Here is a 15,754-nt window from a genome sequence, read left to right as displayed (position 1 = left end):
TCTCTGTTTAAAAAGGAGTTTGTATGTGGCAAGTCAATATGCTTTTTCTCATTTTCCTGTCATATCTATTTCGTGTTAATTAGATTAAAAATGTTCCTGATGTCAGTACAATGAAAATGGTATCTAGAAATGATATGCTGCTTAGACATATGGTAACAACTTTGAAACTAAAGAAGGTGTTGAGCTTCTTTCCTGTCTTCTTTAATTTGATAGTTATATTGTCAGAGCCATTTCTGATGGGGAAGAGAAATGAAATGAAATGAAATGAAATGAAATGAAATGAAATGAAATGTTCCCAATCATGCTTTTCCCTTCAGAATTTTCTTTTTCTTTTTCTTTTTCTTTTTCTTTTTCTTTTTCTTTTTCTTTTTCTTTTTCTTTTTCTTTTTCTTTTTCTTTTTCTTTTTCTTTTTCTTTTTCTTTTTCTTTTTCTTTTTCTTTTTCTTTCTCTTTTTCTTTTTCTTTCTCTTTTTCTTTCTCTTTCTCTTTCTCTTTCTCTTTTTCTTTCTCTTTCTCTTCTTCTTTCTCTTTTTCTTTCTCTTTTTCTTTTTTTTTCTCTTTCTTTTTCTCTTTTTCTTTTCCTAATAATCCTGGAGTTATTGGGAGCAACCCAATACTTCAAGTCTCAACTTTGAATACAAGGAATTAGACAGCTTGTGTTCTGAATGGACATCCTGAAAATGCAGTATAAAAAAAAAATGTGATATATACACACGTGAAGCTTTCCAGCCCTCAGGTGAGTAACTGTATTAAGGAAAAAAACAGATCATTTATCCTACAGTGTTAACCACTGAAACACTGCTGACCACGCTGTACGCAGCAGGGGGAGAAAGGGGCTAGATGGGTCTTTGGCAGAAGTTCCTAAAGTTTGCCTCTAATGTGGGTGGCTGGATAATGGTTACCTTAATGACCTTTTTTGGCCAGTACCTTCCATACTCCAAATTTTCTGTGGAAGCAGTGGGGACCAAACATGGCTGATTGTGAACTTGAAAAAAATGTGTAAAAAGGTTTTGATTGTAAATGTCAAGACTGAAAATTACGGCTGCCTGCTCCTGGAAACTGAGGGCTTTGACACACAGGAGTAGCCGAGTGAATATACAGCCTCAGCTATAGCAGCAGCCAACTTTACCTCCCCTATTCAAGGCTGTATAATTTTTCCTGAACCTTCCGCCAGAGCTTCTTCCTGGAGGGGAATATTTTGCTTGAAGTTACCCGGCACATGGAGTTTGCGGTTCTGCCTGATAACTGACTTGAGTCACAGCCTATATACTCCTGGGGAATTATTTTTGGTGCCTTATGTGTGGTCTGTCCATCCCAAATTGCACTCCTAAAAAAGGAACTCAATTAGTAGTAAGCTTACCTATCACTTATCAGCTGACCATGTAAATAGCCTGCAAAATAGTAAAAAGGCAGGTGGTAATCCAATGGGATAATAGCTCAGGGAAAAAATATGCTATTAGCCCTGCTGGGCTCCACACGGCAAACAGCCCTTTCCACTCATAAAACCACGGATAGATCCGCTGCACAGCAAGAACACAGCCACGTTCAGCAGCATGTGTCAAGGCAGGGAGGGAGTGAACCTGCTCTTGTGAGACAAAAGGCTACACTCTGTGAGATAAACAACGCTAAGGCAGCATGATCAAAGAATATTTAAAAATAACCATAATAAAGAAATGCAGAGGGGAAAAAAATGTTCAAACAACCTGAGTGGAATCTCACTGAAAAATAAAATAAAATAGTCCTCATGCCAAAAGGTTGAAGCTACTACCTTGAAGTCACACTTTTTGTTCTTCCTTCTGCTGTTTCAAGGTCCCAAAGAAACAAATTTAGAGAACGAGGGACAGAAATTTAATCCTTGCCCTTTTGCCTCAAGTTGGTACTGGAAGCTGGGAAGCAGGGTGTGGGTAACCACTGCTGAGATTCATCCATCCCTAACTCTGGGAAAAGGCCGAGGAAAAAGGTGGAGGTTCTAAACAACTAAAATACACGTCAGTTATTTTGCTACATCAAGCCCTTTTCAGCTGTGAAACAGCAGCCTAAGTGTTTAGAAAAAAAAATGCATTATTGCGAGCCAGCGTGAGATTTCCTGTGTCTTGCTCCAGTGTTCCTGGTCACCTGTAGCAGGTGAACGGGGCCAGCACAGACAGTTTCATTGTGAATATTTGGGGCTGGAGCTGAAGGAACAGCTGGCTGAACCAAAAACTTTCTCTATGGTCTTCAGGATGTCATTTAACCTACCTTTGTCTCCCTTGCTCGCCTCATCTGTAAAATGGAGATAACATGACTTAGTCACTGGCTACTCCACAGCCGCATTAATAGCTGTGCGGCAGTTCGGGATCCTCAGGTAGTCAGGCACAGACATCACAGCAAGGATGATTAGAAAGTGATGGGCTGCCTGCTATTCTTGGCGCCAGGGGAAATGGTGCAGGCAGAGCAAAGCTGCAGGCAGCAGGTCAGCAACACAACAATTAAATCAACGGTCGAGTTTATTTACAGTTTATCGAGAGTATTTACAAGTGTTGAAGTCCCGGTTTTATGCAAGGAACTGTTTGATGTGTTTCATGGAACAGTAAGGTATAGTACAGGTTGTTTTTTTCACAGATTTGCTGTATTTATCTATATCTCACATTTACAATTTTTCAAAGCTCACATATGTACTTACTGTAGCAGATATAAAACATTTGAATTTTACTTCCTTGGCTCTGGGAATGATCTGTATTTAAATCTACTAATTCCTAGTGTCACTGAAAAATATGCACCTAGTTTATCTGCTTATGCACAGCTTGAAGTAGCTCAGCAACAAAGCAACAAAAGATTACTTTAAACACCTGAAATAGGATTTTCTGGGGTGCTGAGTGCCCAAGCATCCAAATGTCCAATAGTAGCTGCCCAAGTTCAAAGCTGTACAAAATCTACCTCTTATTTTCTTGCCTGATGTAAACTGACTTAATGAAGGAAGGAGGAGGGAATATGGAATTAAAATTTTACACTTTCAGGGCAGATGGGGCTCTTTGAGGCTGAACAAAAGCTGAAAAACAGTGGCTGAGGGAAGAATAAGCAAGAGCAGACACCAGGAGCAAACCTGGAAGAAAAACCACCAGCTCTAGTTTTTCTCCTTCGGGCACAGTGGCAGATCTCTCTCCATACATACACATATTAATACGTCACTGAATAAGCACGTGGATTGTACCACCAAAGAAGCATCGTATACAGATGAGAAAGAGGCAGAGCTTTAGCGACGTAGCAGGAATTCGGAAAATCGGCAAAGCCTCTCAACATTTCAGAAGAAATCCAGGAGCAAATCCATTTGCCAGACCATGTACTCACTACCTGGAATAAGTTCTCAGTTGTCGGAGGAAGGCATAAGGACCCTGCTTCGAGGAGTGCTGCTTCCACTCATCTTTAAGTTTTCCTGTAGCCCTCCTTTGTCTGATTCCAAGACCTCTGGGCAACCGTATTGGTCTTTTCTATCAAATTAAATATTAATGTTAAATCATGTCTAATGAAGAGCAGGATTATGGTAACAGATTAATCAAAAGAAAGAGCAAAGTATAGGGGAAGTACATTCTGTGAATATCAAACTTGAATGAAAAACTAAGAATGGTAAGTAAAGGAGGGGTGAATTTATCATCCTAGCATGCATATTTCAGCCTCTGTCTGACTCTCTCCTCCATTTTTTTTATTTGCCTTTTTTTTAAAGATGAGCACCTCTAATTTAATACTTACATTAGACACATCAGTACAAGGTTTCCAAAGACAATCCTGAAAAACACCCCTAAAGTGTTTTTTAAAACTTTTAATTAAAAAACAATTGCCAAGATAGAATTGCATAAGTCTACTGAATTTTTTATATAAAGTACTTAACTGAATATGCTCAGACATATCCTCAGGGTTGTGCCAGCCAGATCCAGACTACACTGGCCCTGTCTTTGCTTGGCCAGCCCTTTCATTACATTTCCTAACCTGGTATTCCTACTTCTTCAGACTGCAGCAGGCAAGCTTGCAGACCCGAGGCCCACCTATTTCTTGAAACATCTTTTCCCACATCAGTCACATTTTTTACTTTGCCATTTTTTTCCTCTCTCCTTCTGGAAAACTTCCAGGCAAGAGAACTCTCACAAGCAAGACTATCAAGGCTTTATATAAAAATGCCATTAACTTCTTTGGATAGCTTTCAGCCACCAGGTTCATCTAAATTCATGTTTGTTACAGATAAGAATCTATAACACTACGACTTTGAGGGATATACTTCTGTTCAACTACTTCACAATTATCTCTTCTGTGTTTTGTGCTCCAAAATGTTGTTGCTCCTCTTCCAGAAGAGAATGCCAGTAGTGCATCATCTTCTCACTAATGGTTAGCTCAGTGTTACTGACAGAAGTATTAACTTGTACTGACACTCCTGAAAAGCTGATGTACAGGGTGAATATTCACCATAGCTAAGTGTTTGCAGTCATTTAAGGCCCAGGTGCATGCTGAGGAAGACAATTTTTCCAGCTGCCTTTATTCCAGTTTCTCTTCCACCAGTTATCTGTCATATGTGCAAAGTAGAGCCATTAATAAAAGAAGCAAGCAAACAAACACCCTGTCATTTCACTCAAGGAGCAAACATTTGCTAAAGAAATGATCCAAAAGGTAAACCACTATTAATTTTGTGATAGTGAAGACAATAGAAGAAGTTAAAACAGGTGCAGCCATGTCAACATCTTTTCAAAATGGGATGATTATATGCACATGTTCATCAATCTGTGAGGTGGCTGCTGCACCAAACAGGGACTGTGGCCTTCCCTTAGTAATACCAGCAATTTGCGAAAGGTTTGAGCTCTACTTTTTAATGACTTAACACGTTCAGCTCTGAGGGTATACGACTACTTTTTGAAACTTGATCTGTCACAGCTTGCACGCTTAGTTGGGGACATCCCCAAAAGTAGGTTTAAGGGCTCTCAACCTTTACCAATAGTAACCTTACCAGGGGGCATGAGGTAGCTGAAGGTACAGACATTGGCCCCACAACACTCCTGGGCAAGTGGCAGCTCACATCAGCCTAACACCAGGTGAGTATCCCCCACTGCTCCACACACAATCATACCGGCTCCCTGTCTCGGACAAAAGCATCTTCTTCAGCCCTCTCCTCCAGCCAACTCAAAGTCTCTCATTTTATTGTGAATTGATGCCACCGCCACCCCAAATAGTGCCATGCATTCACCAGGAGCTAACTGCTTATCTTTGAGAGCACCTCACCTTTCCCCGTGACAGTCAGCCATCCCCACCACCAGCCTGACTCCTGAGAGTGAAGTGTCCCAACAAGGAAGAGAGAGGGCAGTCCCCAGCCCTCCCTCCCTCACACCACGTCAGGTCGTGTGTCCAGGGCATACAGCATGAACAACAGGCATTTTGCATAAAATGAGCCATACCTGCGGCATCTGAGAAAATGTATTTTGACTGTCTTGCAAGACTAACTTATAAAGCCAGAACTGAATTATCCAAAGTTCATGGAAAAGCAGCACTAAAGCTCTGAGAAGCCAGCAAAATATAAAATAAGGAGGAATAAGAACATATTAAGTAATTCATGTACACATTAAATCCAATGTACATATAGAAAGTGCAGGAAACTGAGGCAATGATCTGTTTCCATCAATGTAGAATGTAGAAACGAGACTTTGCCGTGGATGACACCATTGCAGACAGGCAGGGGGAAAAAGACCCCTTTCGAGTTAAACTGGTACTTACTGGTTTTAGAAGAGAAAAGACAGCAGAATGTACTAAGTCCCAAAAAGATAAAAGGGGAAGGTTAAGGGAATGTTCTCATCTGGCTTGTTCAGTTGGTAGATTGGGCTGTTGGATCAAATCAAATCGACTGAGTCTGTTACTTTGGCTCTGTACTATTAACCTAACTGCTCCGTAATTACAGTTTGCTGTGTAAGTGCTTTTCACAACAAACACATTTTACTTTGTCAAAACAGGCTGGAATCAACTGCGCTTCCAGCCGGAGACGAGAACACCTTCTCGACGCTACGCAGACTGCGCAGTGCCTGCTCACAGCACCGGCGGTAGGAACCAGCCGTCCCCCCGCCAGCAGCACCAGCCCCAGCCCAAGTGGAGAGAGCTGAGAATGAGCAGTGAGTCCCACACAGGCGGGGAGCATCGAGTCTGACAGCTCTGATGGATGTGAAAACCACCTTGGCAAGACTGCTGGGCTGTGAAAGTGCATTTCTTTTTCCAGTCCTTCTTAGGGTTTGTCTATATTGCTCTCCCCTCAAAAGCCCAGGTTCTGAAAGTGGAGTAGAGATATATAGCCCTCTCCAAGAACACCTGTGGGAGTTACTGTAGAGCAGCTGATTCACCGTAAGCTCATGCTCTTGCACATCACTTACAGTCTTTCCCACATAAATAAGTATTTTAAATATCACCTGTGCTATTTCACCAAAGTGTTTACTGTGGACACAACACGGACAGCATGACATCAGTGCACTGAGACTTGAATGGTTAGTCTTTTACACCTGTGCAAAGCAAAAATGACAGCCATTCAGGTCTGGTATTCTGCGTGAGTTCACTTACTTACACATCTAAGTATCTACACAAGATACTACTTGTAGGTATGACCCGGAAGCCCTCTTGAAACACTTCCAATCTATCTCCCACATTTTAGAAACCCCCATGTATGGAAGCAAGAAGGCTTTGTATGTTTTATAAAATTAGTCTTTATACTTACTTTGACTTCATGATATGGCATTCTAATATTAATAATAACAGGGGAAGCCTGAAGCCATGATGCACCAGGAAAACTACGACACAGTGGCTATCACAGAAACGTGGTGGGATGCCTCACACACTGGAGTGCCACAATCGATGGCTACAAGCTCTCCAGGAGGGACAGCCAGGAAAGGAGAGGTGGTGGAGTCGCCCTGTATGTTAGAGAATGCTACGAGAGCTCGGAAATCAAGTATACTGATGATGGGGTGGAGAGTGTTCGGATTAGGTTAAGGGCCGATAAAGCTGATATCGCTGTGGGAGTCTGCTATAGACCTCCCAACCAAAGCAGTGAGGCGGATAAGCAGCTGGGGGAAATCTCGCGGTCACTTGCCATTGTTCTTGTGGGGGATTTTAACCTCCCAGATATCTGCTGGGAATACAACACAGCAGAGAGGGAACAATCCAAGGGGTTCCTGGAATGTGTGGAAGATAACTTCCTCACACAGCTGGTAAGTGAGTCGACGAGGGAAGGTGCCCTCCTGAACCTGCTTCTTGTGAACAGGGAAGAACTTGTGGGGGAAGTAAAGGTTGGTGGCCACATAGGGCACAGCGATCATGAGATGATCGAATTTCTGATTCTTGGAGAAACAAGGAGAGGGGTTAGTAAAACTGCCACCTTAGACTTCCAGAGGGCAAACTTTGACCTGTTCAGAAGACTGCTGGACAAAATCCCTTGGGAGGCTGCCCTGAAGGATATAGGAGCCCAGGAAGGCTGGACATACTTCAAGAGAGAAGTCTTAAAGGCACAGGAGGAGGCTGTCCCCGGGTGCCGAAAAACAAGTAGGCGGGGAAGGAGACTGGACTGGCTAAATAGGGACCTTTGGCTGGACCTCAAGAACAAAAGGAGAGTCTATGACCTTTGGAAGAGGGGGCAGGTCTCTCATGAAGACTATAAGGATATAGCGAAGCTATGGAGGGAGAAAATGAGGAGAGCCAAAGCACAGCTAGAGCTCAACCTAGCTACAGCTGTTAAGGATAACAAAAAATGTTTCTCTAAATTCATTAACAACAAAAGGAGGATTAGGGAAAATGTCCCTCCCTTATTGGATGCAGAGGGAAACATAGTCACAAAGGATGAGGAAAAGGCTGAGGTGCTCAACGCCTACTTTGCCTCAGTCTTTAGCAGTGGAACTAGCTGTTCCCTGGGCACCCAGCCTCGTGAGCTAGGAGACAGGGAGGGGAAGCTGGACGAGGTCATCACAATTAAAAAGGAAGTGATCAGTGACCTGCTACACTGCTTGGATGCGCACAAGTCTATGGGACCGGATAGGTTACATCCAAGAGTGCTGAAAGAGTTGGCAGACGTGCTCGCCAAGCCACTTTCCATTATCTACCTGAAGTCATGGCTAACTGGGGAGGTCCCAATGGACTGGAAGGTAGCAAACATAGCACCCATCTACAAAAAAGGCAGAAAGGAGGATCCAGGAAACTATAGGCCTGTCAGTCTGCCCTCGGTAGCAGGGAAGGTCATGGAGCAGATCATCTTGAGTGCCATTACAAGTCATATAACGGACAAGCAGGGGATCAGGCCTCACCAGCATGGGTTTATGAAAGGCAGGTCCTGCCTGACGAACCTGATCTTCTATGACAAGGTGACCAGATTATTGGATGAGGGAAAGGCTGTGGACATTGTCTACCTAGACTTTCGAAAAGCATTTGACACTGTCCCCCATAGAATTCTCATGGAAAAACTGGCAGCTCATGGCCTGGATGAGCATACGATCTGCTGGATCAAGCACTGGCTGGATGGGCGGTCCCAAAGACTGGTGGTCAATGGAGTTAAATCCAGCTGGCGGCCGGTCACAAGTGGTGTCCCTCAGGGCTCAGTGTTGGGACCATTTCTGTTTAACATCTTTATTGATGACCTTGATAAGGACATAGAGTGTATCATCAGCAAGTTTGCAGATGACACGAAGCTAAGCGGGAGTGTTGATCTGCATGAGGATAGAGAGGCTCTACAGAGAGACATGGATAGATTGGACCGATGGGCCAATGCTAATGGAATGTGCTTCAACAAGGCCAAGTGCCGGGTCCTGCACTTGGGCCACAACAACCCCATGCATCGCTACAGGCTTGGGGAAGTGTGGCTGGAGAGCTGCCTGGCAGAAAAGGACCTGGGGGTTCTAATTGACAAGCGGCTGAACATGAGCCAGCAGTGTGCCCAGGTGGCCAAGAAAGCCAATGCCATCCTGGCTTGTATTAGAAATAGTGTGACCAGCAGAAGGAGGGAGTACCCTGTACTCAGCACTGGTGAGGCCATGCCTTGAGTATTGTGTCCAGTTTTGGGCACCTCAATACAAGAGAGATATCGACGTGCTGAAGCGAGTGCAGAGGAGGGCAACGAAGCTGGTGAAGGGACTGCAGAATAACTCTTAGGAGGAGCAACTGAAGGAGCTGGGACTGTTTAGTTTGAGGAAGAGGAGGCTGAGGGGAGACTTCATCACTCCCTACAACTACTTGAAAGGACACTGTAGAGAGGTTGGCGCTGGTCTCTTCTCACAGGTAATTAGTGATAGAACAAGAGGGAATGGGTTCAAGCTGCAGCAGGGTAGGTTTAGGCTGGACATTAGGAAAAAATTCTTCACAGAAAGAGTGGTTAGACACTGGAATAGGCTGCCCAGGGAGGTGGTGGAGTCACCATCCCTGAATGTGTTGACGAGTCGTTTAGATGTGGTGTTAAGGGATATGGTGTAAGGGAGAACTTTGTAGAGTGGGGTTGATGGTTGGACTCGATGATCCCAAGGGTCTTTTCCAACCTAAATGATTCCATGATTCTATGATTCTAATATCTATCAAGTAATGAAAAAAAAAAAAGTGAGAAGTGGGAAATCAGAGATAGTATCATTAGATACTACAGCCAACATTAGTTAGGAGAGGCACCCAGCTACGAATATGAAGCCAAAGTTCATGGATCACAGCCTTCATTCTATAATGGAGCAATCTTACATTAAGGAATGTAAACCCCTCCATAGCTGATTGAAGGCTTCTGAACTCCTCAAAGGGTTTTTCCATGTTGAGAAATACTGCCTTAAAAGTAATTCTGTCTATTCTTAGTGAAAATTAATCTTGTTTTTTAAAAAGGTATAATCACCAATCTAATAATATAGATCCTGAGAATACAAATTGCTTGAAAAACTGACATAAATCATGAAAAAAGTCAAAAGGGATGTAAAGTTTTGCTATTATGAAGTTTGCCCCATTGAGCCATGCGTTGTGAGTGTTGTGAGTTTTGGAGGACTCCAATACTAGCAGAATTAAAAGCATTTGCAATATTGTGTTAGGGAAAATTTCATACATATGTTTGTATATAAAAGAAAGAAAAGGTAGGTGTAAGATGCTGTAAAGTCATAAAGCAGGTCACAAGGACAAATTAGTCCATCATTCAGAGATCCTGAAGTAAAAAGAGAGAGAGAGGAGCAAAGCAGCCACGTTGTGGGAAGAAGATTTGCATCCTGGAGACATCCATTCTGTCCTGCGTGGGAAATGCACGTATGGAGCTTGCTGCCCCATTGCTTATCAGTGCCCTGTTTATCCCACGTCATTCCACGGGGCAGCAAAAGTAATCTGACCTCATGCAGCAACTAAGTCAAACATTTATTTTAGTTTATTAAATAAGCACGTACACTTACCATGCCCCAAAAACTGATAGTAATGAGTAAAGAACTGCACACAAAAATTCCTCTTTGCTTGTGCAGTTACACAGGTTTTTAGCTGAGTTTCTGAGAAGGTTCTTTTGGCTTGGGGGGGGACGTTGGGTTTTTTTTTGCTGTCGGGTTTTTTGTTTCTTTTATTACCTCCAGAGGCTTGATTACATATTCAAATTTAGGCATCATAGTTGTAATCAGTATTTCATAATACTCCAACTTTGTGGGTAGCTTGGCTGGCCATTTTTCCATTCCCTATTATCTTTATCTGTTTAATGGTCCAGATGTCAGAACAATAGAACATGTTAAATATTGACACTAGGAAAGCATCAAGAAAATTAATATTGCTTTTGTTTATTTTTATATACTAGTAAATGCTTATTTTGGTGAGTGTTACCCTAAATACTCTGCACTGTTACGGAATTTTCTTTCTAAAATTAACTGCTATTCACAGGTTAAACCAGATTCAGATATCACAGGAATTAACCATTTTACATTTTAACGGTTTGGTTACCTCAATAATCCCGTTGCTTAAGGCTATTCCTGTGTCAGCTGCATCATGCGACAGGTATTTGCTCAGCTGAACAGTGTGTATTGTTTGTTTGCAGTGACCCTACCTCCGCTAGTCTGTTTTTATTTACAGATACTTATATCATCACTTGCCTGGCTTTATCCTCATGGCTATCATCTACAACAATCATGATACAGCACGTCTAACTACAACAGCTGCTGCAGATCAAGACGCAGCCCAGTAACTTTGCAAGCAACTTGACAGTGCCCTATAGAGCGTATTTCATTGAATACTTTCTTCGAGGGGAAAACCTGCATTTTCGCTATCTCATGCTGCTATTCAAAATCTGAAAATACATTTGCAATAGTGCCGACTCATTGGAGAATTTGGTGGATGGATATTCCAAACAGAGTTTAAGTTATTTCGAGGTTTTGGAATAGCTGGCACAATTAATTCTAGTTTTAACACACAGTGCAGGAGACGTGAGGCTATTTTGTGCCCTACGACCTCCATCCCGTTTCCGTGGGACAAACCACCCAACTTTTCAGTATGACTTTCTCATAGGAATGTTATTATATTTAATACTTGTTTATTTAATGCTTTCAGAGCTCCAGAAGGCAAAAAAAAGGCAGATGGACAATGCACTGTTGTTTGTTTTCTGCTGGTGATTTATTATGTTAAAAGCTTTACAGAGAATGGATATGCGATGCTCTATTATGAAGGTGGCTGACAGATTTTCTGTGAGATCTCTTCAGAATGAGAGATAAACACGAAAGTAGCTCTTGGCTCATTATGGTTTACTTCAATTTATCATAGGAAGATACCTTTTACAGTGGTGTTATTGAATAGGAAAACTTTTTGGACAAATACAGCCATCCTTTCCGGGACTAAAGTCCCCTTAACCACAGAATAAATCCAATTCGACCCAGCGGGGCTGAATGACTCTGCTAGGCACTTGTGTTTCTTGCAGAGCTTGGGCGCCCTCTGCTCCAGAGATACTGCTGGAGGGGTGAGGCTGTCATGGAGAGAGGGCTAGGTGCATTGGGGACCATCAGTGCTTCAAGTCCATACTGCAAGAAGCACATTTGCAGTTCAGCACTGTAAAAAAATAAACATTTCAGTTTCAGCCTCAGCCCTCCTGATTGGCTTGAACTTGCTTTGACGACCTGAGCTGAAACCTAAGAAATCCAGCCCAGCTACGCAGCTAACCTGAGTTGAATTAGCCACCCTGGATTAAGAAATGAGCTGTGACAGTAGACATTTCTTTCAGCGGTGTGCCGTGCTAAGGATTTGCCTGTTATAAGGAAATATGCCTTAATGCCACGTGCAGTGAGCCAAGGAGCCCCGAGTGTACCCCAGCCCACAATAAAAAGCGGACGCTTCAAGATGTCTTCAAAGCAAATCTTGCATGGAATTCCATCCTCTCAGGCTGAAGCAGGAGGTCCAGAAGGTCTGAGAATATTCAAGGGCTGATGGTGGGAGTCTCATCGTTTCCCTGCCACCCCCTGAGAGTGGGCTCAGCTGAGACCGAGGGGCTTCCAGCACCACAGAGAAGTGACCAGAAGTCTTGTAAACCTTTGTCTTTGAGAGCTTTGCACCACAGAGAGAGCTTTGAATAGTGAAACCCTAAGGTCTGCAGGCGCTTTTCACACCACTTTCTGTTCTAAACAACTTCGCTCAAATCAACCTGTCCTGTCAAACATTCTGGTCTTGATGAGTAAGGTGTTTTTCCCCCACAGAAACCCTTTTTAATCTGTTATCTCTGCAACGCTCAGGAGTGAATGTGTAAACTCTGCATCTCAGCCTCCTCTGGCCCTCAGCATCTCTCCCCCTCACGGAGGTCAGAAGACATCACTGAACAGATTCCTGGTTGTGCAACAGAAAGGAGACAAAAGGAGTAGCTATCAGACCAGTTTCTAGCTCAATGATGGGTTTTGGCACATTTTCCAAGGACTGCAAACCACCGAGCACTGCTGTTTGACAGTGCGCGTCCCCCAATTTAATTATATCTTATTTCAAACAAAGACAAGTAAACATCCACTGTACACCAGAGCGCAGTGGAACCAAAGGCACAATAGCCGCAGGAGTGTATAATACTCCATTAAGGAGAAAAACAAAAACCATGTTAAAATAATGTTCAAACAGCCTACTTAAGCATTCAGAGATCAGAAAATACCCAATATAGGGCTGTTTATACAGTCAGCAGGCTGCCTCTGCAGCGCTGCCCAGAGATTCACCAGCCCTGGCTGAAGCTCCATAGGCTTTCCCAGCCACCTCTGCTCCCAGGACACATGGGTGCCGAAGGAGCACCCTCGGATGTCCTCCAGCGCAGTTGACACTGTGTGTCCAGGCACACCAATACCTTTGTATATGTCGAGGTTGGCATGGACCTGCTGTCAGTCGCTGTGATGGAGGCAGCTGCAGAATGGGCAGTACCTGCTTGTGCTGCACCCACGTATGGTGAGAGGTTACAACTGAGCGCCCCAAAACACAATCAGCCGCAGTCTTTCCACAGTACATAACATGATGTCTTTTTTTCCTCTTTTCTTCTTTCATTTTTTTTCTTGATTTAACATTTTATATCAAGCAAATACTGTTATGGAAAAAAATGAACAAACAAAGAAACAAACAAAAAACCAAACCACAACAGTGAAAATCTGTTTTTGATGGCAAAGGAGGGGTAAGTTCCAGTGGCATGCAGTTTGGGATGCTGAACATTAGAACTACAGGAAATTTATCCACTGCATTTTTTCCTGCTTTCTATGTGACTGAGAGGGACATAATTTCAGCTGGAATTATTTGAGCATAAGTCATATCCTAATGCATCAAGAATGAATCATTTATCTAATTATATATCTTTGTCTCTGTTCACATCCAGTTCTGCATATTAAAAAGACACATAGCAAATGTAATCTAATTTTTCTCTCATTTACACTTTTACATATTAGGTCTTGATAGGAATTCATAGAATAAAAGCATGTTATAGCAACTAAAAATGTTGAGCCTAGTGCCACTCTTTGCTACTACACAATTTAAAAGAATATACTGCTTCTGATTTGTGTTCCACGTCTCATTGCTTCAACTTGATTTTCCTTAAAAGAAAAAGCTGACAGAAAAAAACACTAGGGCAAGAGCAACTGGAATTAAACACAAGACCTTAACACAAAAGCAGCACTCTCTGCTAAAGTAAGTTGGTCTGTTCTAACACTAGCTCTGTGCCTAAGTTCGGATCAGAAGAATACAAAAATTGGGCAGGCAAAGGCAAACTACCTATCTAGAATTCTAGACTAACCCTGATAAGGAAAAGAAAAAAGTTAAGAATTGGTGATAAAAGCAGGATGAAGGGATCAGGTGGGATGAAAGGCTGGCTGAGAAATAAGGACTAAAAAAGAAATAGAAAGCCATGAATTTGAGGTTGAGGATGCTGAATTTGATTCCAGAAGAAGAAGAAACAAGCAATTAAAGGAATTCAGGAGATGAACAACATTGATTTAGCCACAGGACTTGAGGTCTTTAATGTCTATGACCTTCTCCTTTCAGAACAAAAGCAAAGAAAGCAAAAGAACATTCCTTTAAAAATGTGTTTTGATGCTCATGGCCAAGCAGAAGGGCAACGGAGAATGGAGGAGTTTGACAAAGGACCTGTGTTTAGAGGCCCCTGAGGTACAAAGTGCCTTGGATTCAAGACCTTTGTGGCTCTCTGTTCCCTTAGCCTCTTGTCGCTGTGTGACGTATTCAGTAACGTAGCCCCTGGCGGAGCACAGGGTGATCAGACCCGTATTATACCAAAATTATTACTATTTTATTAAAAATCTGCAATTTCTGTACTCATCTCCTCAGCAGAGCCTACAGGCAAATCCTGGATTTGCACAAACAAAACTTGCCGGAGGAACTGGACATCAGCTCACCCACCCTCTGTTCCAGCTCTTGCTTCCGTGCAGCTGGCATTTGGGAGCAAGCCAGCCCGGGACGTGTTTTCAGACAAGAAACAAGACTTTAAAAATAAAAACCCTGAAACTTCCTTTTCGACTTTCTGCTCTGAGATGAGCTACAGAATCGGCCTAAATCCCTGCCATCCCTATCCCCGCTAGCCCAGCTGTCGGCAGCCGGCTCCCGCTTCCCATCCCGACAGTTCGCTTTTCCGTAGGGATGCTAGCAACATCTGGTGGCGGCGGGAGGAAGCGCATCGCCGCGCGACACCAGCCAAAAAACCCGGCAAAAAAACCCCCAAACGCATTCTGCAACTTGTCAGTGACAGCAACTTGTCAGTGGAAAAGTGTTCGGTCTGGAGCAGGGGAGGCGGCAACCTGATTACGAAAGAGCATAAGGGTCTTTTCCAACCTAAATGGATCTAGAAGATGACGAGATGGAAAAAAAAAATAATCCTCAGCCTGAGTAGTACGAGGCTGCTCCAGCCAAGTTCAGCATCATAGGGAACTCTGCAGAAAAGACAGCAAGAATAATCCCTTTGCAATATTTGTAATGCAGCCTCAGCAAAACAGAGATCTGAACCTAGACCTGAACTTCATACTCTCTAACAGACTGTCTCTTGTCACGGTCAATGTCAAGACAAAGAAAGTCATTCAATACAGAAAGAACAGATCTCAAAAACTACTCAGGATTTTACTAGAAACATGAATTGTACACATACCAGATGTTTATTTGTATTTCAAACACGGCCAGCTTTTAGGAGTCCAAGACTTTTGTAGAAGCTTCATCCAGCTTCCAAAAAGAAGCAAAAGACTAAAGGAGTTGGAGGAGACCTGAAGAAACAACTGTCAGTCAGCTTTCCAGTCCAACTTTTCAGCCTATTTTTTTAGAGTTTAAGTGTCATGTCTGATTGATT

Source organism: Chroicocephalus ridibundus, chromosome 1 (assembly GCF_963924245.1).
Source record: "Chroicocephalus ridibundus chromosome 1, bChrRid1.1, whole genome shotgun sequence".
Classification (NCBI taxonomy): domain Eukaryota; kingdom Metazoa; phylum Chordata; class Aves; order Charadriiformes; family Laridae; genus Chroicocephalus; species Chroicocephalus ridibundus.
The sequence above is the reverse complement of the archived record's forward strand: the minus strand, read 5'-3'. Positions refer to the sequence as shown.